The sequence below is a fragment of the Musa acuminata genome, chromosome BXJ2-1, assembly GCF_036884655.1.
Source record: "Musa acuminata AAA Group cultivar baxijiao chromosome BXJ2-1, Cavendish_Baxijiao_AAA, whole genome shotgun sequence".
Taxonomy (NCBI): Eukaryota; Viridiplantae; Streptophyta; class Magnoliopsida; order Zingiberales; family Musaceae; genus Musa; species Musa acuminata.
The window spans coordinates 25970983-25987805 of NC_088338.1; the positions used below are offsets into that span (position 1 = coordinate 25970983).

The following is a 16823-nucleotide window of genomic DNA, read 5'->3' on the forward strand; positions in this document are numbered from 1 at the left end:
AAAGTGCCGATGGTTTCGGCACGCGCTTGCCGTGTCCGATTCGCAGTCGTCGGGCTAGGGCTCGGAGAGAGCTTGCAATAGGGATTTCGAGAACGTTCGAGAAAGCGCCGACGGTTTCGTGACGGGCAAGAGGCTCCGGACGTTGATGCGCCGACCGCGACGTGCACAAAGGCGAGGGACGAAGCACGCGAAAGGGGTGCGATAATGCCAGCACTAAATCACCGGATCCCATCAAAAGACCGAAGTTAAGCGTGCTTGGGCCAGAGTAGTACTAGGATGGGTGAGCCCCTGGGAAGTCCTCGTGTTGCACTCCTTTGTGCATCCCGGGATACGAAACATCTCCCGGAGAGCTCCGAGACGATTGTTTTGGGGCTGGAAATTTGCTGTGACCGCTACGCAGTCAGTATCGAGGGGCTCGGAGAGAGCTTTCCAGATTGGGGTCGCAATAGCGATTCCGAGATCGTTCTAGAAAGTGCCGATGGTTTCGGCACTCGCTTGCCGTGACCGATACGCAGTCGTCAGGCAAGGGCTCGGAGAGAGCTTGCAACAGGGATTTCGTGAACGTTTGAGAAAGCGACGACGGTTTCGTGACGGGCAAGAGGCTCCGGACGTTGATGCGCCGACCGCGACGTGCACATAGGCGAGGGACGAAGCTCGCGAAACGGGTGCGATAATGCCAGCACTAAATCACCGGATCCCATCAAAACACCGAAGTTAAGCGTGCTTGGGCCAGAGTTGTACTACGATGGGTGACCCCCTGGGAAGTCCTCGTGTTGCACTCCTTTTTGCATCCCGGGATACGAAACATCTCCCGGAGAGCTCCGAGACGATTGTTTTGGGGCTGGAAATTTGCTGTGATCGCTACGCAGTCAGTATCGAGGGGCTCGGAGAGAGCTTTCCGGATTGGGGTCGCAATAGCGATTCCGAGATCGTTCTAGAAAGTGCCGATGGTTTCGGCACGCGCTTGTCGTGACCGACACGCAGTCGTCGGGCTAGGGCTCGGAGAGAACTTGCAATAGGGATTTCGTGAACGTTCGAGAAAGCGCCGACGGTTTCATGACGGGCAAGAGGCTCCGGACGTTGATGCGCCGACCGCGACGTGCACATAGGCGAGGGACGAAGCTCGCGAAACGGGTGCGATAATGCCAGCACTAAATCACCGGATCCCATCAAAACACCGAAGTTAAGCGTGCTTGGGCCAGAGTAGTACTAGGATGGGTGACCCCCTGGGAAGTCCTCGTGTTGCACTCCTTTTTGCCTCCCGGGATACGAAACATCTCCCGGAGAGCTCCGAGACGATTGTTTTGGGGCTGGAAATTTGCTGTGACCGCTACGCAGTCAGTATCGAGGGGCTCGGAGAGAGCTTTCCGGATTGGGGTCGCAATAGCGATTCCGAGATCGTTCTAGAAAGTGCCGATGGTTTCGGCACGCGCTTGCCGTGACCGATACGCAGTCGTCGGGCTAGGGCTCGGAGAGAGCTTGCAATAGGGATTTTGTGAACGTTCGAGAAAGCGCCGACGGTTTCGTGACGGGCAAGAGGCTCCGGATGTTGATACGCCGACCGCGACGTGCACATAGGCGAGGGACGAAGCACGCGAAACGGGTGCGATAATGCCAGCACTAAATCACCGGATCCCATCAAAACACCGAAGTTAAGCGTGCTTGGGCCAGAGTAGTACTAGGATGGGTGACCCCCTGGGAAGTCCTCGTGTTGCACTCCTTTTTGCATCTCGGGATACGAAACATCTCCCAGAGAGCTCCGAGACGATTGATTTGGGGCTGGAAATTTGCTGTGACCGCTACGCAGTCAGTATCGAGGGGCTCGGAGAGAGCTTTCCGGATTGGGGTCGCAATAGCGATTCCGAGATCGTTCTAGAAAGTGCCGATGGTTTCGGCACGCGCTTGCCGTGACCGATACGAAGTCGTCGGGCTAGGGCTCGGAGAGAGCTTGCAATAGGGATTTTGTGAACGTTCGAGAAAGCGCCGACGGTTTCGTGACGGGCAAGAGGCTCCGGATGTTGATACGCCGACCGCGACGTGCACATAGGCGAGGGACGAAGCACGCAAAACGGGTGCGATAATGCCAGCACTAAATCACCGGATCCCATCAAAACACCGAAATTAAGCGTGCTTGGGCCAGAGTAGTACTAGGATGGGTGACCCCCTGGGAAGTCCTCGTGTTGCACTCCTTTTTGCATCCCGGGATACGAAACATCTCCCGGAGAGCTCCGAGACGATTGTTTTGGGGCTGGAAATTTGCTGTGACCGCTACGCAGTCAGTATCGAGGGGCTCGGAGAGAGCTTTCCGGATTGGGGTCGCAATAGCGATTCCGAGATCGTTCTAGAAAGTGCCGATGGTTTCGGCACGCGCTTGCCGTGACCGATACGCAGTCGTCGGACTAGGGCTCGGAGAGAGCTTGCAATAGGGATTTCGTGAACGTTCGAGAAAGCGCCGACGGTTTCGTGACGGGCAAGAGGCTCCGGACGTTGATGCGCCGACCGCGACGTGCACATAGGCGAGGGACGAAGCTCGCGAAACAGGTGCGATAATGCCAGCACTAAATCACCGGATCCCATCAAAACACCGAAGTTAAGCGTGCTTGGGCCAGAGTAGTACTACGATCGGTGACCCCCTGGGAAGTCCTCGTGTTGCACTCCTTTTTGCTTCCCGGGATACGAAACATCTCCCGTAGAGCTCCGAGACGATTGTTTTGGGACTAGAAATTTGCTGTGACCGCTACGCAGTCAGTATCGAGGGGCTCGGAGAGAGCTTTCCGGATTGGGGTCGCAATAGCGATTCCGAGATCGTTCTAGAAAGTGCCGATGGTTTCGGCACGCGCTTGCCGTGACCGATACGCAGTCGTCGGGCTAGGGCTCGGAGAGAACTTGCAATAGGGATTTCGTGAACGTTGGAGAAAGCGCCGACGGTTTCATGACGGGCAAGAGGCTCCGGACGTTGATGCGCCGACCGCGACGTGCACATAGGCGAGGGACGAAGCTCGCGAAACGGGTGCGATAATGCCAGCACTAAATCACCGGATCCCATCAAAACACCGAAGTTAAGCGTGCTTGGGCCAGAGTAGTACTAGGATGGGTGACCCCCTGGGAAGTCCTCGTGTTGCACTCCTTTTTGCATCCCGGGATACGAAACATCTCCCGGAGAGCTCCGAGACGATTGTTTTGGGGCTGGAAATTTGCTGTGACCGCTACGCAGTCAGTATCGAGGGGCTCGGAGAGAGCTTTCCGGATTGGGGTCGCAATAGCGATTCCGAGATCGTTCTAGAAAGTGCCGATGGTTTCGGCACGCGCTTGCCGTGACCGATACGCAGTCGTCGGGCTAGGGCTCGGAGAGAGCTTGCAATAGGGATTTTTTGAACGTTCGAGAAAGCGCCGACGGTTTCGTGACGGGCAAGACGCTCCGGATGTTGATACGCCGACCGCGACGTGCACATAGGCGAGGGACGAAGCACGCGAAACGGGTGCGATAATGCCAGCACTAAATCACCGGATCCCATCAAAACACCGAAGTTAAGCGTGTTTGGGCCAGAGTAGTACTAGGATGGGTGATCCCCTGGGAAGTCCTCGTGTTGCACTCCTTTTTGCATCCCGGGATACGAAACATCTCCCGTAGAGCTCCGAGACGATTGTTTTGGGGCTGAAAATTTGCTGTGACCGCTACGCGGTCAGTATCGAGGGGCTCGGAGAGAGCTTTCCGGATTGGGGTCGCAATAGCGATTCCGAGATCGTTCTAGAAAGTGCCGATGGTTTCGGCACGCGCTTGCCGTGTCCGATACGCAGTCGTCGGGCTAGGGCTCGGAGAGAGCTTGCAATAGGGATTTCGAGAACGTTCGAGAAAGCGCCGACGGTTTCGTGACGGGCAAGAGGCTCCGGACGTTGATGCGCCGACCGCGACGTGCACAAAGGCGAGGGACGAAGCACGCGAAAGGGGTGCGATAATGCCAGCACTAAATCACCGGATCCCATCAAAAGACCGAAGTTAAGCGTGCTTGGGCCAGAGTAGTACTAGGATGGGTGACCCCCTGGGAAGTCCTCGTGTTGCACTCCTTTGTGCATCCCGGGATACGAAACATCTCCCGGAGAGCTCCGAGACGATTGTTTTGGGGCTGGAAATTTGCTGTGACCGCTACGCAGTCAGTATCGAGGGGCTCGGAGAGAGCTTTCCAGATTGGGGTCGCAATAGCGATTCCGAGAACGTTCTAGAAAGTGCCGATGGTTTCGGCACTCGCTTGCCGTGACCGATACGCAGTCGTCAGGCAAGGGCTCGGAGAGAGCTTGCAACAGGGATTTCGTGAACGTTTGAGAAAGCGACGATGGTTTCGTGACGGGCAAGAGGCTCCGGACGTTGATGCGCCGACCGCGACGTGCACATAGGCGAGGGGCGAAGCTCGCGAAACGGGTGCGATAATGCCAGCACTAAATCACCGGATCCCATCAAAAGACCGAAGTTAAGCGTGCTTGGGCCAGAGTTGTACTACGATGGGTGACCCCTTGGGAAGTCCTCGTGTTGCACTCCTTTTTGCATCCCGGGATACGAAACATCTCCCGGAGAGCTCCGAGACGATTGTTTTGGGGCTGGAAATTTGCTGTGATCGCTACGCAGTCAGTATCGAGGGGCTCGGAGAGAGCTTTCCGGATTGGGGTCGCAATAGCGATTCCGAGATCGTTCTAGAAAGTGCCGATGGTTTCGGCACGCGCTTGTCGTGACCGACACGCAGTCGTCGGGCTAGGGCTCGGAGAGAGCTTGCAATAGGGATTTCGTGAACGTTCGAGAAAGCGCCGACGGTTTCGTGACGGGCAAGAGGCTCCGGACGTTGATACGCCGACCGCGACGTGCACATAGGCGAGGGACGAAGCACGCGAAACGGGTGCGATAATGCCAGCACTAAATCACCGGATCCCATCAAAACACCGAAGTTAAGCGTGCTTGGGCCAGAGTAGTACTACGATCGGTGACCCCCTGGGAAGTCCTCGTGTTGCACTCCTTTTTGCTTCCCGGGATACGAAACATCTCCCGTAGAGCTCCGAGACGATTGTTTTGGGGTTGGAAATTTACTGTGATCGCTACGCAGTCAGTATCGAGGGGCTCGGAGAGAGCTTTCCGGATTGGGGTCGCAATAGCGATTCCGAGATCGTTCTAGAAAGTGCCGATGGTTTCGGCACGCGCTTGCCGTGACCGATACGCAGTCGTCGGGCTTGGGCTCGGAGAGAGCTTGCAATAGGGATTTTGTGAACGTTCGAGAAAGTGCCGACGGTTTCGTGACGGGCAAGAGGCTCCGGACGTTGATACGCCGACCGCGACGCGCACAAAGGCGAGGGACGAAGCACGCGAAAGGGGTGCGATAATGCCAGCACTAAATCACCGGATCCCATCAAAAGACCGAAGTTAAGCGTGCTTGGGCCAGAGTAGTACTAGGATGGGTGACCCCCTGGGAAGTCCTCGTGTTGCACTCCTTTGTGCATCCCGGGATACGAAACATCTCCCGGAGAGCTCCGAGACGATTGTTTTGGGGCTGGAAATTTGCTGTGACCGCTACGCAGTCAGTATCGAGGGGCTCGGAGAGAGTTTTCCAGATTGGGGTCGCAATAGCGATTCCGAGATCGTTCTAGAAAGTGCCGATGGTTTCGGCACTCGCTTGCCGTGACCGATACGCAGTCGTCAGGCAAGGGCTCGGAGAGAGCTTGCAACAGGGATTTCGTGAACGTTTGAGAAAGCGACGACGGTTTCGTGACGGGCAAGAGGCTCCGGACGTTGATGCGCCGACCACGACGTGCACATAGGCGAGGGACGAAGCTCGCGAAACGGGTGCGATAATGCCAGCACAAAATCACCGGATCCCATCAAAACACCGAAGTTAAGCGTGCTTGGGCCAGAGTTGTACTACGATGGGTGACCCCCTGGGAAGTCCTCGTGTTGCACTCCTTTTTGCATCCCGGGATACGAAATATCTCCCGGAGAGCTCCGAGGTGATTGTTTTGGGGCTGGAAATTTGCTGTGATCGCTACGCAGTCAGTATCGACGGGCTCGGAGAGAGCTTTCCGGATTGGGGTCGCAATAGCGATTCCGAGATCGTTCTAGAAAGTGCCGATGGTTTCGGCACGCGCTTGTCGTGACCGACACGCAGTCGTCGGGCTAGGGCTCGGAGAGAACTTGCAATAGGGATTTCGTGAATGTTCGAGAAAGCGCCGACGGTTTCATGACGGGCAAGAGGCTCCGGACGTTGATGCGCCGACCGCGACGTGCACATAGGCGAGGGACGAAGCTCGCGAAACGGGTGCGATAATGCCAGCACTAAATCACCGGATCCCATCAAAACACCGAAGTTAAGCGTGCTTGGGCCAGAGTAGTACTAGGATGGGTGACCCCCTGGGAAGTCCTCGTGTTGCACTCCTTTTTGCATCCCGGGATACGAAACATCTCCCGGAGAGCTCCGAGACGATTGTTTTGGGGCTTGAAATTTGCTGTGACCGCTACGCAGTCAGTATCGAGGGGCTCGGAGAGAGCTTTCCGGATTGGGGTCGCAATAGCGATTCCGAGATCGTTCTAGAAAGTGCCGATGGCTTCGGCACGCGCTTGCCTTGACCGATACGCAGTCGTCGGGCTAGGGCTAGGAGAGAGCTTGCAATAGGGATTTTGTGAACGTTCGAGAAAGCGCCGACGGTTTCGTGACGGGCAAGAGGCTCCGGATGTTGATACGCCGACCGCGACGTGCACATAGGCGAGGGACGAAGCACGCGAAACGGGTGCGATAATGCCAGCACTAAATCACCGGATCCTATCAAAACACCGAAGTTAAGCGTGCTTGGGCCAGAGTAGTACTAGGATGGGTGACCCCCTGGGAAGTCCTCGTGTTGCACTCCTTTTTGCATCTCGGGATACGAAACATCTCCCGGAGAGATCCGAGACGATTGATTTGGGGCTGGAAATTTGCTGTGACCGCTACGCAGTCAGTATCGAGGGGCTCGGAGAGAGCTTTCCGGATTGGGGTCGCAATAGCGATTCCGAGATCGTTCTAGAAAGTGCCGATGGTTTCGGCACGCGCTTGCCGTGACCGATACGAAGTCGTCGGGCTAGAGCTCGGAGAGAGCTTGCAATAGGGATTTTGTGAACGTTCGAGAAAGCGCCGACGGTTACGTGACGGGCAAGAGGCTCCGGATGTTGATACGCCGACCGCGACGTGCACATAGGCGACGGACGAAGCACGCGAAACGGGTGCGATAATGCCAGCACTAAATCACCGGATCCCATCAAAACACCGAAATTAAGCGTGCTTGGGCCAGAGTAGTACTAGGATGGGTGACCCCCTGGGAAGTCCTCGTGTTGCACTCCTTTTTGCATCCCGGGATACGAAACATCTCCCGGAGAGCTCCGAGACGATTGTTTTGGGGCTGGAAATTTGCTGTGACCGCTACGCAGTCAGTATCGAGGGGCTCGGAGAGAGCTTTCCGGATTGGGGTCGCAATAGCGATTCCGAGATCGTTCTAGAAAGTGCCGATGGTTTCGGCACGCGCTTGCCGTGACCGATACGCAGTCGTCGGACTAGGGCTCGGAGAGAGCTTGCAATAGGGATTTCGTGAACGTTCGAGAAAGCGCCGACGGTTTCGTGACGGGCAAGAGGCTCCGGACGTTGATGCGCCGACCGCGACGTGCACATAGGCGAGGGACGAAGCTCGCGAAACAGGTGCGATAATGCCAGCACTAAATCACCGGATCCCATCAAAACACCGAAGTTAAGCGTGCTTGGGCCAGAGTAGTACTACGATCGGTGACCCCCTGGGAAGTCCTCGTGTTGCACTCCTTTTTGCTTCCCGGGATACGAAACATCTCCCGTAGAGCTCCGAGACGATTGTTTTGGGACTAGAAATTTGCTGTGACCGCTACGCAGTCAGTATCGAGGGGCTCGGAGAGAGCTTTCCGGATTGGGGTCGCAATAGCGATTCCGAGATCGTTCTAGAAAGTGCCGATGGTTTCGGCACGCGCTTGCCGTGACCGATACGCAGTCGTCGGGCTAGGGCTCGGAGAGAGCTTGCAATAGGGATTTTGTGAACGTTCGAGAAAGTGCCGACGGTTTCGTGACGGGCAAGAGGCTCCGGACGTTGATACGCCGACCGCGACGCGCACAAAAGCGAGGGACGAAGCACGCGAAACGGGTGCGATAATGCCAGCACTAAATCACCGGATCCCATCAAAACACCGAAGTTAAGCGTGCTTGGGCCAGAGTAGTACTACGATGGGTGACCCCCTGGGAAGTCCTCGTGTTGCACTCCTTTTTGGATCCCGGGATACGAAACATCTCCCGTAGCGCTCCGAGAGGATTGTTTTGGGGCTGGAAATTTGCTGTGACCGCTACACAGTCAGTATCGAGGGGCTTGGAGAGAGCTTTCCAGATTGGGGTCGCAATAGCGATTCCGAGATCGTTCTAGAAAGTGCCGATGGTTTTGGCACTCGCTTGCCGTGACCGATACGCAGTAGTCAGGCAAGGGCTCGGAGAGAGCTTGCAACAGGGATTTCGTGAACGTTTGAGAAAGCGACGACGGTTTCGTGACGGGCAAGAGGCTCCGGACGTTGATGCGCCGACCGCGACGTGCACATAGGCGAGGGACGAAGCTCGCGAAACGGGTGCGATAATGCCAGCACAAAATCACCGGATCCCATCAAAACACCGAAGTTAAGCGTGCTTGGGCCAGAGTTGTACTACGATGGGTGACCCCCTGGGAAGTCCTCGTGTTGCACTCCTTTTTGCATCCCGGGATACGAAACATCTCCCGGAGAGCTCCGAGGTGATTGTTTTAGGGCTGGAAATTTGCTGTGATCGCTACGCAGTCAGTATCGACGGGCTCGGAGAGAGCTTTCCGGATTGGGGTCGCAATAGCGATTCCGAGATCGTTCTAGAAAGTGCCGATGGTTTCGGCACGCGCTTGTCGTGACCGACACGCAGTCGTCGGGCTAGGGCTCGGAGAGAACTTGCAATAGGGATTTCGTGAACGTTCGAGAAAGCGCCGACGGTTTCATGACGGGCAAGAGGCTCCGGACGTTGATGCGCCGACCGCGACGTGCACATAGGCGAGGGACGAAGCTCGCGAAACGGGTGCGATAATGCCAGCACTAAATCACCGGATCCCATCAAAACACCGAAGTTAAGCGTGCCTGGGCCAGAGTAGTACTAGGATGGGTGACCCCCTGGGAAGTCCTCGTGTTGCACTCCTTTTTGCATCCCGGGATACGAAACATCTCCCGGAGAGCTCCGAGACGATTGTTTTGGGGCTGGAAATTTGCTGTGACCGCTACGCAGTCAGTATCGAGGGGCTCGGAGAGAGCTTTCCAGATTGGGGTCGTAATAGCGATTCCGAGATCGTTCTAGAAAGTGCCGATGGTTTCGGCACTCGCTTGCCGTGACCGATACGCAGTCGTCGGGCAAGGGCTCGGAGAGAGCTTGCAATAGGGATTTCGAGAACGTTCGAGAAAGCGCCGATGGTTTCGTGACGGGCAAGAGGCTCCGGACATTGATACGCCGACCGCGACGTGCACATAGGCGAGGGACGAAGCACGCGAAATAGGTGCGATAATGACAGCACTAAAACAACGGATCCCATCAAAACTCCGAAGTTAAGCGTGCTTGGGCCAGAGTAGTACTAGGATGGGTGACCCCCTGGGAAGTCCTCGTGTTGCACTCCTTTTTGCATCCCGGGATACGAAACATCTCCCGGAGAGCTCCGAGACGATTGTTTTGGGGCTGGAAATTTGCTGTGACCGCTACGTAGTCAGTATCGGGGGGCTCGGAGAGAGCTTTCCGGATTGGGGTCGCAATAGCGATTCCGAGATCGTTCTAGAAAGTGCCGATGGTTTCGGCACGCGCTTGTCGTGACCGATACGCAGTCGTCGGGCTAGGGCTCGGAGAGAACTTGCAATAGGGATTTCGTGAACGTTCGAGAAAGCGCCGACGGTTTCGTGACGGGTAAGAGGCTCCGGACGTTGATGCGCCGACCGCGACGTGCACATAGGCGAGGGACGAAGCTCGCGAAACGGGTGCGATAATGCCAGCACTAAATCACCGGATCCCATCAAAACACCGAAGTTAAGCGTGCTTGGGCCAGAGTAGTACTAGGATGGGTGACCCCCTGGGAAGTCCTCGTGTTGCACTCCTTTTTGCATCCCGGGATACGAAACATCTCCCGGAGAGCTCCGAGACGATTGTTTTGGGGCTGGAAATTTGCTGTGACCGCTATGCAGTCAGTATCGAGGGGCTCGGAGAGAGCTTTCCGGATTGGGGTCGCAATAGCGATTCCGAGATCGTTCTAGAAAGTGCCGATGGTTTCGGCACGCGCTTGCCGTGACCGATACGCAGTCGTCGGGCTAGGGCTCGGAGAGATCTTGCAATAGGGATTTCTTGAACGTTCGAGAAAGCGCCGACGGTTTCGTGACGGGCAAGAGGCTCCGGACGTTGATGCGCCGACCGCGACGTGCACATAGGCGAGGGACGAAGCTCGCGAAACGGGTGCGATAATGCCACCACTAAATCACCGGATCCCATCAAAACATCGAAGTTAAGCGTGCTTGGGCCAGAGTAGTACTACGATGGGTGACCCCCTGGGAAGTCCTCGTGTTGCACTCCTTTTTGCTTCCCGGGATACGAAACATCTCCCGTAGAGCTCCGAGACGATTGTTTTGGGGCTAGAAATTTGCTGTGACCGCTACGCAGTCAGTATCGAGGGGCTCGGAGAGAGCTTTCCGGATTGGGGTCGCAATAGCGATTCCGAGATCGTTCTAGAAAGTGCCGATGGTTTCGGCACGCGCTTGCCGTGACCGATACGCAGTCGTCGGGCTAGGGCTCGGAGAGAGCTTGCAATAGGGATTTTGTGAACATTCGAGAAATCGCCGACGGTTTCGTGACTAGCAAGAGGCTCCGGACGTTGATACGCCGACCGCGACGTGCACAAAGGCGAGGGACGAAGCACGCGAAACGGGTGCGATAATGCCAGCACTAAATCACCGGATCCCATCAAAACACCGAAGTTAAGCGTGCTTGGGCCAGAGTAGTACTACGATGGGTGACCCCCTGGGAAGTCCTCGTGTTGCACTCCTTTTTGGATCCCGGGATACGAAACATCTCCCGTAGCGCTCCGAGAGGATTGTTTTGGGGCTGGAAATTTGCTGTGACCGCTACACAGTCAGTATCGAGGGGCTTGGAGAGAGCTTTCCAGATTGGGGTCGCAATAGCGATTCCGAGATCGTTCTAGAAAGTGCCGATGGTTTCGGCACGCGCTTGTCATGACCGATACGCAGTCGTCGGGCTAGGGCTCGGAGAGAACTTGCAATAGGGATTTCGTGAACGTTCGAGAAAGCGCCGACGGTTTCATGACGGGCAAGAGGCTCCGGACGTTGATGCGCCGACCGCGACGTGCACATAGGCGAGGGACGAAGCTCGCGAAACGGGTGCGATAATGCCAGCACTAAATCACCGGATCCCATCAAAACACCGAAGTTAAGCGTGCTTGGGCCAGAGTAGTACTAGGATGGGTGACCCCCTGGGAAGTCCTCTTGTTCCACTCCTTTTTGCATCCCGGGATACGAAACATCTCCCGGAGAGCTCCGAGACGATTGTTTTGGGGCTGGAAATTTGCTGTGACCGCTACGCAGTCAGTATCGAGGGGCTCGGAGAGAGCTTTCCGGATTGGGGTCGCAATAGCGATTCCGAGATCGTTCTAGAAAGTGCCGATGGTTTCGGCACGCGCTTGTCGTGACCGATACGCAGTCGTCGGGCTAGGGCTCGGAGAGAACTTGCAATAGGGATTTCGTGAACGTTCGAGAAAGCGCCGACGGTTTCGTGACGGGCAAGAGGCTCCGGACGTTGTTGCGCCGACCGCGACGTGCACATAGGCGAGGGACGAAGCTCGCGAAACGGGTGCGATAATGCCAGCACTAAATCACCGGATCCCATCAAAACACCGAAGTTAAGCGTGCTTGGGCCAGAGTAGTACTAGGATGGGTGACCCCCTGGGATGTCCTCGTGTTGCACTTCTTTTTGCATCCCGGGATATGAAACATCTCCCGGAGAGCTCCGAGACGATTGTTTTGGGGCTGGAAATTTGCTCTGACCGCTACGCAGTCAGTATCGAGGGGCTCGAAGAGAGCTTTCCGGATTGGGGTCGCAATAGCGATTCCGAGATCGTTCTAGAAAGTGCCGATGGTTTCGGCACGCGCTTGCCGTGACCGATACGCAGTCGTCGGGCTAGGGCTCGGAGAGAGCTTGCAATAGGGATTTTGTGAACGTTCGAGAAAGCGCCGACGGTTTCGTGACGGGCAAGAGGCTCTGGATGTTGATACGCCGACCGCGACGTGCACATAGGCGAGGGACGAAGCACGCGAAACGGGTGCGATAATGCCAGCACTAAATCACCGGATCCCATCAAAACACCGAAGTTAAGCGTGCTTGGGCCAGAGTAGTACTAGGATGGGTGACCCCCTGGGAAGTCCTCGTGTTGCATTCCTTTTTGCATCCCGGGATACGAAACATCTCCCGGAGAGCTCCGAGACGATTGGTTTGGGGCTGGAAATTTGCTGTGACCGCTACGCAGTCAGTATCGAGGGGCTCGGAGAGAGCTTTCCGGATTGGGGTCGCAATAGCGATTCCGAGATCGTTCTAGAAAGTGCCGATGGTTTCGGCACGCGCTTGCCGTGACCGATACGCAGTCGTCGGGCTAGGGCTCGGAGAGAGCTTGCAATAGGGATTTTGTGAACGTTCGAGAAAGCGCCGACGGTTTCGTGACGGGCAAGAGGCTCCGGACGTTGATACGCCGACCGCGACGTGCACATAGGCGAGGGACGAAGCATGCGAAACGGGTGCGAAAATGCCAGCACTAAATCACCGGATCCCATCAAAACACCGAAGTTAAGCGTGCTTGGGCCAGAGTAGTACTAGGATGGGTGACCCCCTGGGAAGTCCTCGTGTTGCACTCCTTTTTGCATCCCGGGATACGAAACATCTCCCGGAGAGCTCCGAGACGATTGTTTTGGGGCTGGAAATTTGCTGTGACCGCTATGCAGTCAGTATCGAGGGGCTCGGAGAGAGCTTTCCGGATTGGGGTCGCAATAGCGATTCCGAGATCGTTCTAGAAAGTGCCGATGGTTTCGGCACGCGCTTGCCGTGACCGATACGCAGTCGTCGGGCTAGGGCTCGGAGAGAGCTTGCAATAGGGATTTCGTGAACGTTCGAGAAAGCGCCAATGGTTTCGTGACGGGCAAGAGGCTCCGGACGTTGATGCGCCGACCGCGACGTGCACATAGGCGAGGGACGAAGCTCGCGAAACGGGTGCGATAATGCCAGCACTAAATCACCGGATCCCATCAAAACACCGTAGTTAAGCGTGCGAGGGCCAGAGTAGTACTAGGATGGGTGACCCCCTGGGAAGTCCTCGTGTTGCACTCCTTTTTGCATCCCGGGATACGAAACATCTCCCGGAGAGCTCCGAGACGATTGTTTTGGGGCTGGAAATTTGCTGTGACCACTTTGCAGTCAGTATCGAGGGGCTCGGAGAGAGCTTTCCGGATTGGGGTCGCAATAGCGATTCCGAGATCGTTCTAGAAAGTGCCGATGGTTTCGGCACGCGCTTGCCGTGACCGATACGCAGTCGTCGGGCTAGGGCTCGGAGAGAGCTTGCAATAAAGATTTCGTGAACGTTCGAGAAAGCGCCGACGGTTTCGTGACGGGCAAGAGGCTCCCGACGTTGATGCGCCGACCGCGACGTGCACATAGGCGAGGGACGAAGCTCGCGAAACGGGTGCGATAATGCCAGCACTAAATCACCGGATCCCATCAAAACACCAAAATTAAGCGTGCTTGGGCCAGAGTAGTACTAGGATGGGTGACCCCCTGGGAAGTCCTCTTGTTCCACTCCTTTTTGCATCCCGGGATACGAAACATCTCCCGGAGAGCTCCGAGACGATTGTTTTGGGGCTGGAAATTTGCTGTGACCGCTACGCAGTCAGTATCGAGGGGCTCGGAGAGAGCTTTCCGGATTGGGGTCGCAATAGCGATTCCGAGATCGTTCTAGAAAGTGCCGATGGTTTCGGCACGCGCTTGTCGTGACCGATACGCAGTCGTCGGGCTAGGGCTCGGAGAGAACTTGCAATAGGGATTTCGTGAACGTTCGAGAAAGCGCCGACGGTTTCGTGACGGGCAAGAGGCTCCGGACGTTGTTGCGCCGACCGCGACGTGCACATAGGCGAGGGACGAAGCTCGCGAAACGGGTGCGATAATGCCAGCACTAAATCACCGGATCCCATCAAAACACCGAAGTTAAGCGTGCTTGGGCCAGAGTAGTACTAGGATGGGTGACCCCCTGGGATGTCCTCGTGTTGCACTTCTTTTTGCATCCCGGGATATGAAACATCTCCCGGAGAGCTCCGAGACGATTGTTTTGGGGCTGGAAATTTGCTCTGACCGCTACGCAGTCAGTATCGAGGGGCTCGAAGAGAGCTTTCCGGATTGGGGTCGCAATAGCGATTCCGAGATCGTTCTAGAAAGTGCCGATGGTTTCGGCACGCGCTTGCCGTGACCGATACGCAGTCGTCGGGCTAGGGCTCGGAGAGAGCTTGCAATAGGGATTTTGTGAACGTTCGAGAAAGCGCCGACGGTTTCGTGACGGGCAAGAGGCTCTGGATGTTGATACGCCGACCGCGACATGCACATAGGCGAGGGACGAAGCACGCGAAACGGGTGCGATAATGCCAGCACTAAATCACCGGATCCCATCAAAACACCGAAGTTAAGCGTGCTTGGGCCAGAGTAGTACTAGGATGGGTGACCCCCTGGGAAGTCCTCGTGTTGCATTCCTTTTTGCATCCCGGGATACGAAACATCTCCCGGAGAGCTCCGAGACGATTGGTTTGGGGCTGGAAATTTGCTGTGACCGCTACGCAGTCAGTATCGAGGGGCTCGGAGAGAGCTTTCCGGATTGGGGTCGCAATAGCGATTCCGAGATCGTTCTAGAAAGTGCCGATGGTTTCGGCACGCGCTTGCCGTGACCGATACGCAGTCGTCGGGCTAGGGCTCGGAGAGAGCTTGCAATAGGGATTTTGTGAACGTTCGAGAAAGCGCCGACGGTTTCGTGACGGGCAAGAGGCTCCGGACGTTGATACGCCGACCGCGACGTGCACATAGGCGAGGGACGAAGCATGCGAAACGGGTGCGAAAATGCCAGCACTAAATCACCGGATCCCATCAAAACACCGAAGTTAAGCGTGCTTGGGCCAGAGTAGTACTAGGATGGGTGACCCCCTGGGAAGTCCTCGTGTTGCACTCCTTTTTGCATCCCGGGATACGAAACATCTCCCGGAGAGCTCCGAGACGATTGTTTTGGGGCTGGAAATTTGCTGTGACCGCTATGCAGTTAGTATCGAGGGGCTCGGAGAGAGCTTTCCGGATTGGGGTCGCAATAGCGATTCCGAGATCGTTCTAGAAAGTGCCGATGGTTTCGGCACGCGCTTGCCGTGACCGATACGCAGTCGTCGGGCTAGGGCTCGGAGAGAGCTTGCAATAGGGATTTCGTGAACGTTCGAGAAAGCGCCAATGGTTTCGTGACGGGCAAGAGGCTCCGGACGTTGATGCGCCGACCGCGACGTGCACATAGGCGAGGGACGAAGCTCGCGAAACGGGTGCGATAATGCCAGCACTAAATCACCGGATCCCATCAAAACACCGTAGTTAAGCGTGCGAGGGCCAGAGTAGTACTAGGATGGGTGACCCCCTGGGAAGTCCTCGTGTTGCACTCCTTTTTGCATCCCGGGATACGAAACATCTCCCGGAGAGCTCCGAGACGATTGTTTTGGGGCTGGAAATTTGCTGTGACCACTTTGCAGTCAGTATCGAGGGGCTCGGAGAGAGCTTTCCGGATTGGGGTCGCAATAGCGATTCCGAGATCGTTCTAGAAAGTGCCGATGGTTTCGGCACGCGCTTGCCGTGACCGATACGCAGTCGTCGGGCTAGGGCTCGGAGAGAGCTTGCAATAAAGATTTCGTGAACGTTCGAGAAAGCGCCGACGGTTTCGTGACGGGCAAGAGGCTCCCGACGTTGATGCGCCGACCGCGACGTGCACATAGGCGAGGGACGAAGCTCGCGAAACGGGTGCGATAATGCCAGCACTAAATCACCGGATCCCATCAAAACACCAAAATTAAGCGTGCTTGGGCCAGAGTAGTACTAGGATGGGTGACCCCCTGGGATGTCCTCGTGTTGCACTCCTTTTTGCATCCCGGGATATGAAACATCTCCCGGAGAGCTCCGAGACGATTGTTTTGGGGCTGGAAATTTGCTGTGACCGCTACGCAGTCAGTATCGAGGGGCTCGGAGAGAGCTTTCCGGATTGGGGTCGCAATAGCGATTCCGAGATCGTTCTAGAAAGTGCCGATGGTTTCGGCACGCGCTTGCCGTGACCGATACGCAGTCGTCGGGCTAGGGCTCGGAGAGACCTTGCAATAGGGATTTTGTGAACGTTCGAGAAAGCGCCGACGGTTTCGTGACGGGCAAGAGGCTCCGGATGTTGATACGCCGACCGCGACGTGCACATAGGCGAGGGACGAAGCTCGCGAAACGGGTGCGATAATGCCAGCACTAAATCACCGGATCCCATCAAAACACCGAAGTTAAGCGTGCTTGGGCCAGAGTAGTACTAGGATGGGTGACCCCCTGGGATGTCCTCGTGTTGCACTTCTTTTTGCATCCCGGGATATGAAACATCTCCCGGAGAGCTCCGAGACGATTGTTTTGGGGCTGGAAATTTGCTCTGACCGCTACGCAGTCAGTATC

The 16823-nt window shown here is 56.1% G+C and overlaps 24 non-coding genes and 12 pseudogenes across 24 annotated transcripts; all 36 read left to right on the plus strand.

The window, feature by feature from the left end:
• Positions 1-194: 194 nt before the first annotated feature.
• LOC135602753 (5S ribosomal RNA) lies at positions 195-313 on the plus strand (annotated as a pseudogene).
• A 350-nt stretch (positions 314-663) lies between these two features.
• On the plus strand, positions 664-782 carry LOC135600683 (5S ribosomal RNA). Its single transcript, XR_010482999.1, has one exon. It is a non-coding gene; the product is annotated as a 5S ribosomal RNA (ribosomal RNA).
• A 350-nt stretch (positions 783-1132) lies between these two features.
• On the plus strand, positions 1133-1251 carry LOC135599896 (5S ribosomal RNA). The gene has a single exon (XR_010482236.1). It is a non-coding gene; the product is annotated as a 5S ribosomal RNA (ribosomal RNA).
• Positions 1252-1601: 350 nt separating this feature from the next.
• LOC135599897 (5S ribosomal RNA) lies at positions 1602-1720 on the plus strand. Its single transcript, XR_010482237.1, has one exon. It is a non-coding gene; the product is annotated as a 5S ribosomal RNA (ribosomal RNA).
• A 350-nt stretch (positions 1721-2070) lies between these two features.
• LOC135600947 (5S ribosomal RNA) lies at positions 2071-2189 on the plus strand. Its single transcript, XR_010483256.1, has one exon. It is a non-coding gene; the product is annotated as a 5S ribosomal RNA (ribosomal RNA).
• Positions 2190-2539: 350 nt separating this feature from the next.
• LOC135602637 (5S ribosomal RNA) lies at positions 2540-2658 on the plus strand (annotated as a pseudogene).
• Positions 2659-3008: 350 nt separating this feature from the next.
• LOC135599898 (5S ribosomal RNA) lies at positions 3009-3127 on the plus strand. Its single transcript, XR_010482238.1, has one exon. It is a non-coding gene; the product is annotated as a 5S ribosomal RNA (ribosomal RNA).
• A 350-nt stretch (positions 3128-3477) lies between these two features.
• LOC135601301 (5S ribosomal RNA) lies at positions 3478-3596 on the plus strand. Its single transcript, XR_010483598.1, has one exon. It is a non-coding gene; the product is annotated as a 5S ribosomal RNA (ribosomal RNA).
• A 350-nt stretch (positions 3597-3946) lies between these two features.
• LOC135601113 (5S ribosomal RNA) lies at positions 3947-4065 on the plus strand. Its single transcript, XR_010483417.1, has one exon. It is a non-coding gene; the product is annotated as a 5S ribosomal RNA (ribosomal RNA).
• A 350-nt stretch (positions 4066-4415) lies between these two features.
• On the plus strand, positions 4416-4534 carry LOC135602334 (5S ribosomal RNA; annotated as a pseudogene).
• A 350-nt stretch (positions 4535-4884) lies between these two features.
• Positions 4885-5003, plus strand: LOC135601881 (5S ribosomal RNA; annotated as a pseudogene).
• Positions 5004-5353: 350 nt separating this feature from the next.
• Positions 5354-5472, plus strand: LOC135601114 (5S ribosomal RNA). The gene has a single exon (XR_010483418.1). It is a non-coding gene; the product is annotated as a 5S ribosomal RNA (ribosomal RNA).
• A 350-nt stretch (positions 5473-5822) lies between these two features.
• On the plus strand, positions 5823-5941 carry LOC135601074 (5S ribosomal RNA). Its single transcript, XR_010483379.1, has one exon. It is a non-coding gene; the product is annotated as a 5S ribosomal RNA (ribosomal RNA).
• Positions 5942-6291: 350 nt separating this feature from the next.
• Positions 6292-6410, plus strand: LOC135599900 (5S ribosomal RNA). Its single transcript, XR_010482240.1, has one exon. It is a non-coding gene; the product is annotated as a 5S ribosomal RNA (ribosomal RNA).
• A 350-nt stretch (positions 6411-6760) lies between these two features.
• Positions 6761-6879, plus strand: LOC135600814 (5S ribosomal RNA). The gene has a single exon (XR_010483128.1). It is a non-coding gene; the product is annotated as a 5S ribosomal RNA (ribosomal RNA).
• Positions 6880-7229: 350 nt separating this feature from the next.
• LOC135600948 (5S ribosomal RNA) lies at positions 7230-7348 on the plus strand. Its single transcript, XR_010483257.1, has one exon. It is a non-coding gene; the product is annotated as a 5S ribosomal RNA (ribosomal RNA).
• Positions 7349-7698: 350 nt separating this feature from the next.
• Positions 7699-7817, plus strand: LOC135602638 (5S ribosomal RNA; annotated as a pseudogene).
• Positions 7818-8167: 350 nt separating this feature from the next.
• Positions 8168-8286, plus strand: LOC135600151 (5S ribosomal RNA). The gene has a single exon (XR_010482479.1). It is a non-coding gene; the product is annotated as a 5S ribosomal RNA (ribosomal RNA).
• A 350-nt stretch (positions 8287-8636) lies between these two features.
• LOC135601075 (5S ribosomal RNA) lies at positions 8637-8755 on the plus strand. Its single transcript, XR_010483380.1, has one exon. It is a non-coding gene; the product is annotated as a 5S ribosomal RNA (ribosomal RNA).
• Positions 8756-9105: 350 nt separating this feature from the next.
• LOC135600079 (5S ribosomal RNA) lies at positions 9106-9224 on the plus strand. Its single transcript, XR_010482412.1, has one exon. It is a non-coding gene; the product is annotated as a 5S ribosomal RNA (ribosomal RNA).
• A 350-nt stretch (positions 9225-9574) lies between these two features.
• On the plus strand, positions 9575-9693 carry LOC135601002 (5S ribosomal RNA). The gene has a single exon (XR_010483308.1). It is a non-coding gene; the product is annotated as a 5S ribosomal RNA (ribosomal RNA).
• Positions 9694-10043: 350 nt separating this feature from the next.
• Positions 10044-10162, plus strand: LOC135599901 (5S ribosomal RNA). The gene has a single exon (XR_010482241.1). It is a non-coding gene; the product is annotated as a 5S ribosomal RNA (ribosomal RNA).
• A 350-nt stretch (positions 10163-10512) lies between these two features.
• Positions 10513-10631, plus strand: LOC135602535 (5S ribosomal RNA; annotated as a pseudogene).
• A 350-nt stretch (positions 10632-10981) lies between these two features.
• On the plus strand, positions 10982-11100 carry LOC135600152 (5S ribosomal RNA). The gene has a single exon (XR_010482480.1). It is a non-coding gene; the product is annotated as a 5S ribosomal RNA (ribosomal RNA).
• A 350-nt stretch (positions 11101-11450) lies between these two features.
• Positions 11451-11569, plus strand: LOC135602980 (5S ribosomal RNA; annotated as a pseudogene).
• Positions 11570-11919: 350 nt separating this feature from the next.
• On the plus strand, positions 11920-12038 carry LOC135601778 (5S ribosomal RNA; annotated as a pseudogene).
• Positions 12039-12388: 350 nt separating this feature from the next.
• On the plus strand, positions 12389-12507 carry LOC135600269 (5S ribosomal RNA). Its single transcript, XR_010482595.1, has one exon. It is a non-coding gene; the product is annotated as a 5S ribosomal RNA (ribosomal RNA).
• A 350-nt stretch (positions 12508-12857) lies between these two features.
• On the plus strand, positions 12858-12976 carry LOC135600668 (5S ribosomal RNA). Its single transcript, XR_010482985.1, has one exon. It is a non-coding gene; the product is annotated as a 5S ribosomal RNA (ribosomal RNA).
• A 350-nt stretch (positions 12977-13326) lies between these two features.
• LOC135600998 (5S ribosomal RNA) lies at positions 13327-13445 on the plus strand. Its single transcript, XR_010483304.1, has one exon. It is a non-coding gene; the product is annotated as a 5S ribosomal RNA (ribosomal RNA).
• Positions 13446-13795: 350 nt separating this feature from the next.
• LOC135604345 (5S ribosomal RNA) lies at positions 13796-13914 on the plus strand (annotated as a pseudogene).
• Positions 13915-14264: 350 nt separating this feature from the next.
• LOC135601779 (5S ribosomal RNA) lies at positions 14265-14383 on the plus strand (annotated as a pseudogene).
• A 350-nt stretch (positions 14384-14733) lies between these two features.
• Positions 14734-14852, plus strand: LOC135600270 (5S ribosomal RNA). Its single transcript, XR_010482596.1, has one exon. It is a non-coding gene; the product is annotated as a 5S ribosomal RNA (ribosomal RNA).
• Positions 14853-15202: 350 nt separating this feature from the next.
• LOC135600669 (5S ribosomal RNA) lies at positions 15203-15321 on the plus strand. Its single transcript, XR_010482986.1, has one exon. It is a non-coding gene; the product is annotated as a 5S ribosomal RNA (ribosomal RNA).
• Positions 15322-15671: 350 nt separating this feature from the next.
• Positions 15672-15790, plus strand: LOC135600999 (5S ribosomal RNA). The gene has a single exon (XR_010483305.1). It is a non-coding gene; the product is annotated as a 5S ribosomal RNA (ribosomal RNA).
• Positions 15791-16140: 350 nt separating this feature from the next.
• Positions 16141-16259, plus strand: LOC135603239 (5S ribosomal RNA; annotated as a pseudogene).
• Positions 16260-16609: 350 nt separating this feature from the next.
• LOC135601781 (5S ribosomal RNA) lies at positions 16610-16728 on the plus strand (annotated as a pseudogene).
• Positions 16729-16823: the final 95 nt, after the last annotated feature.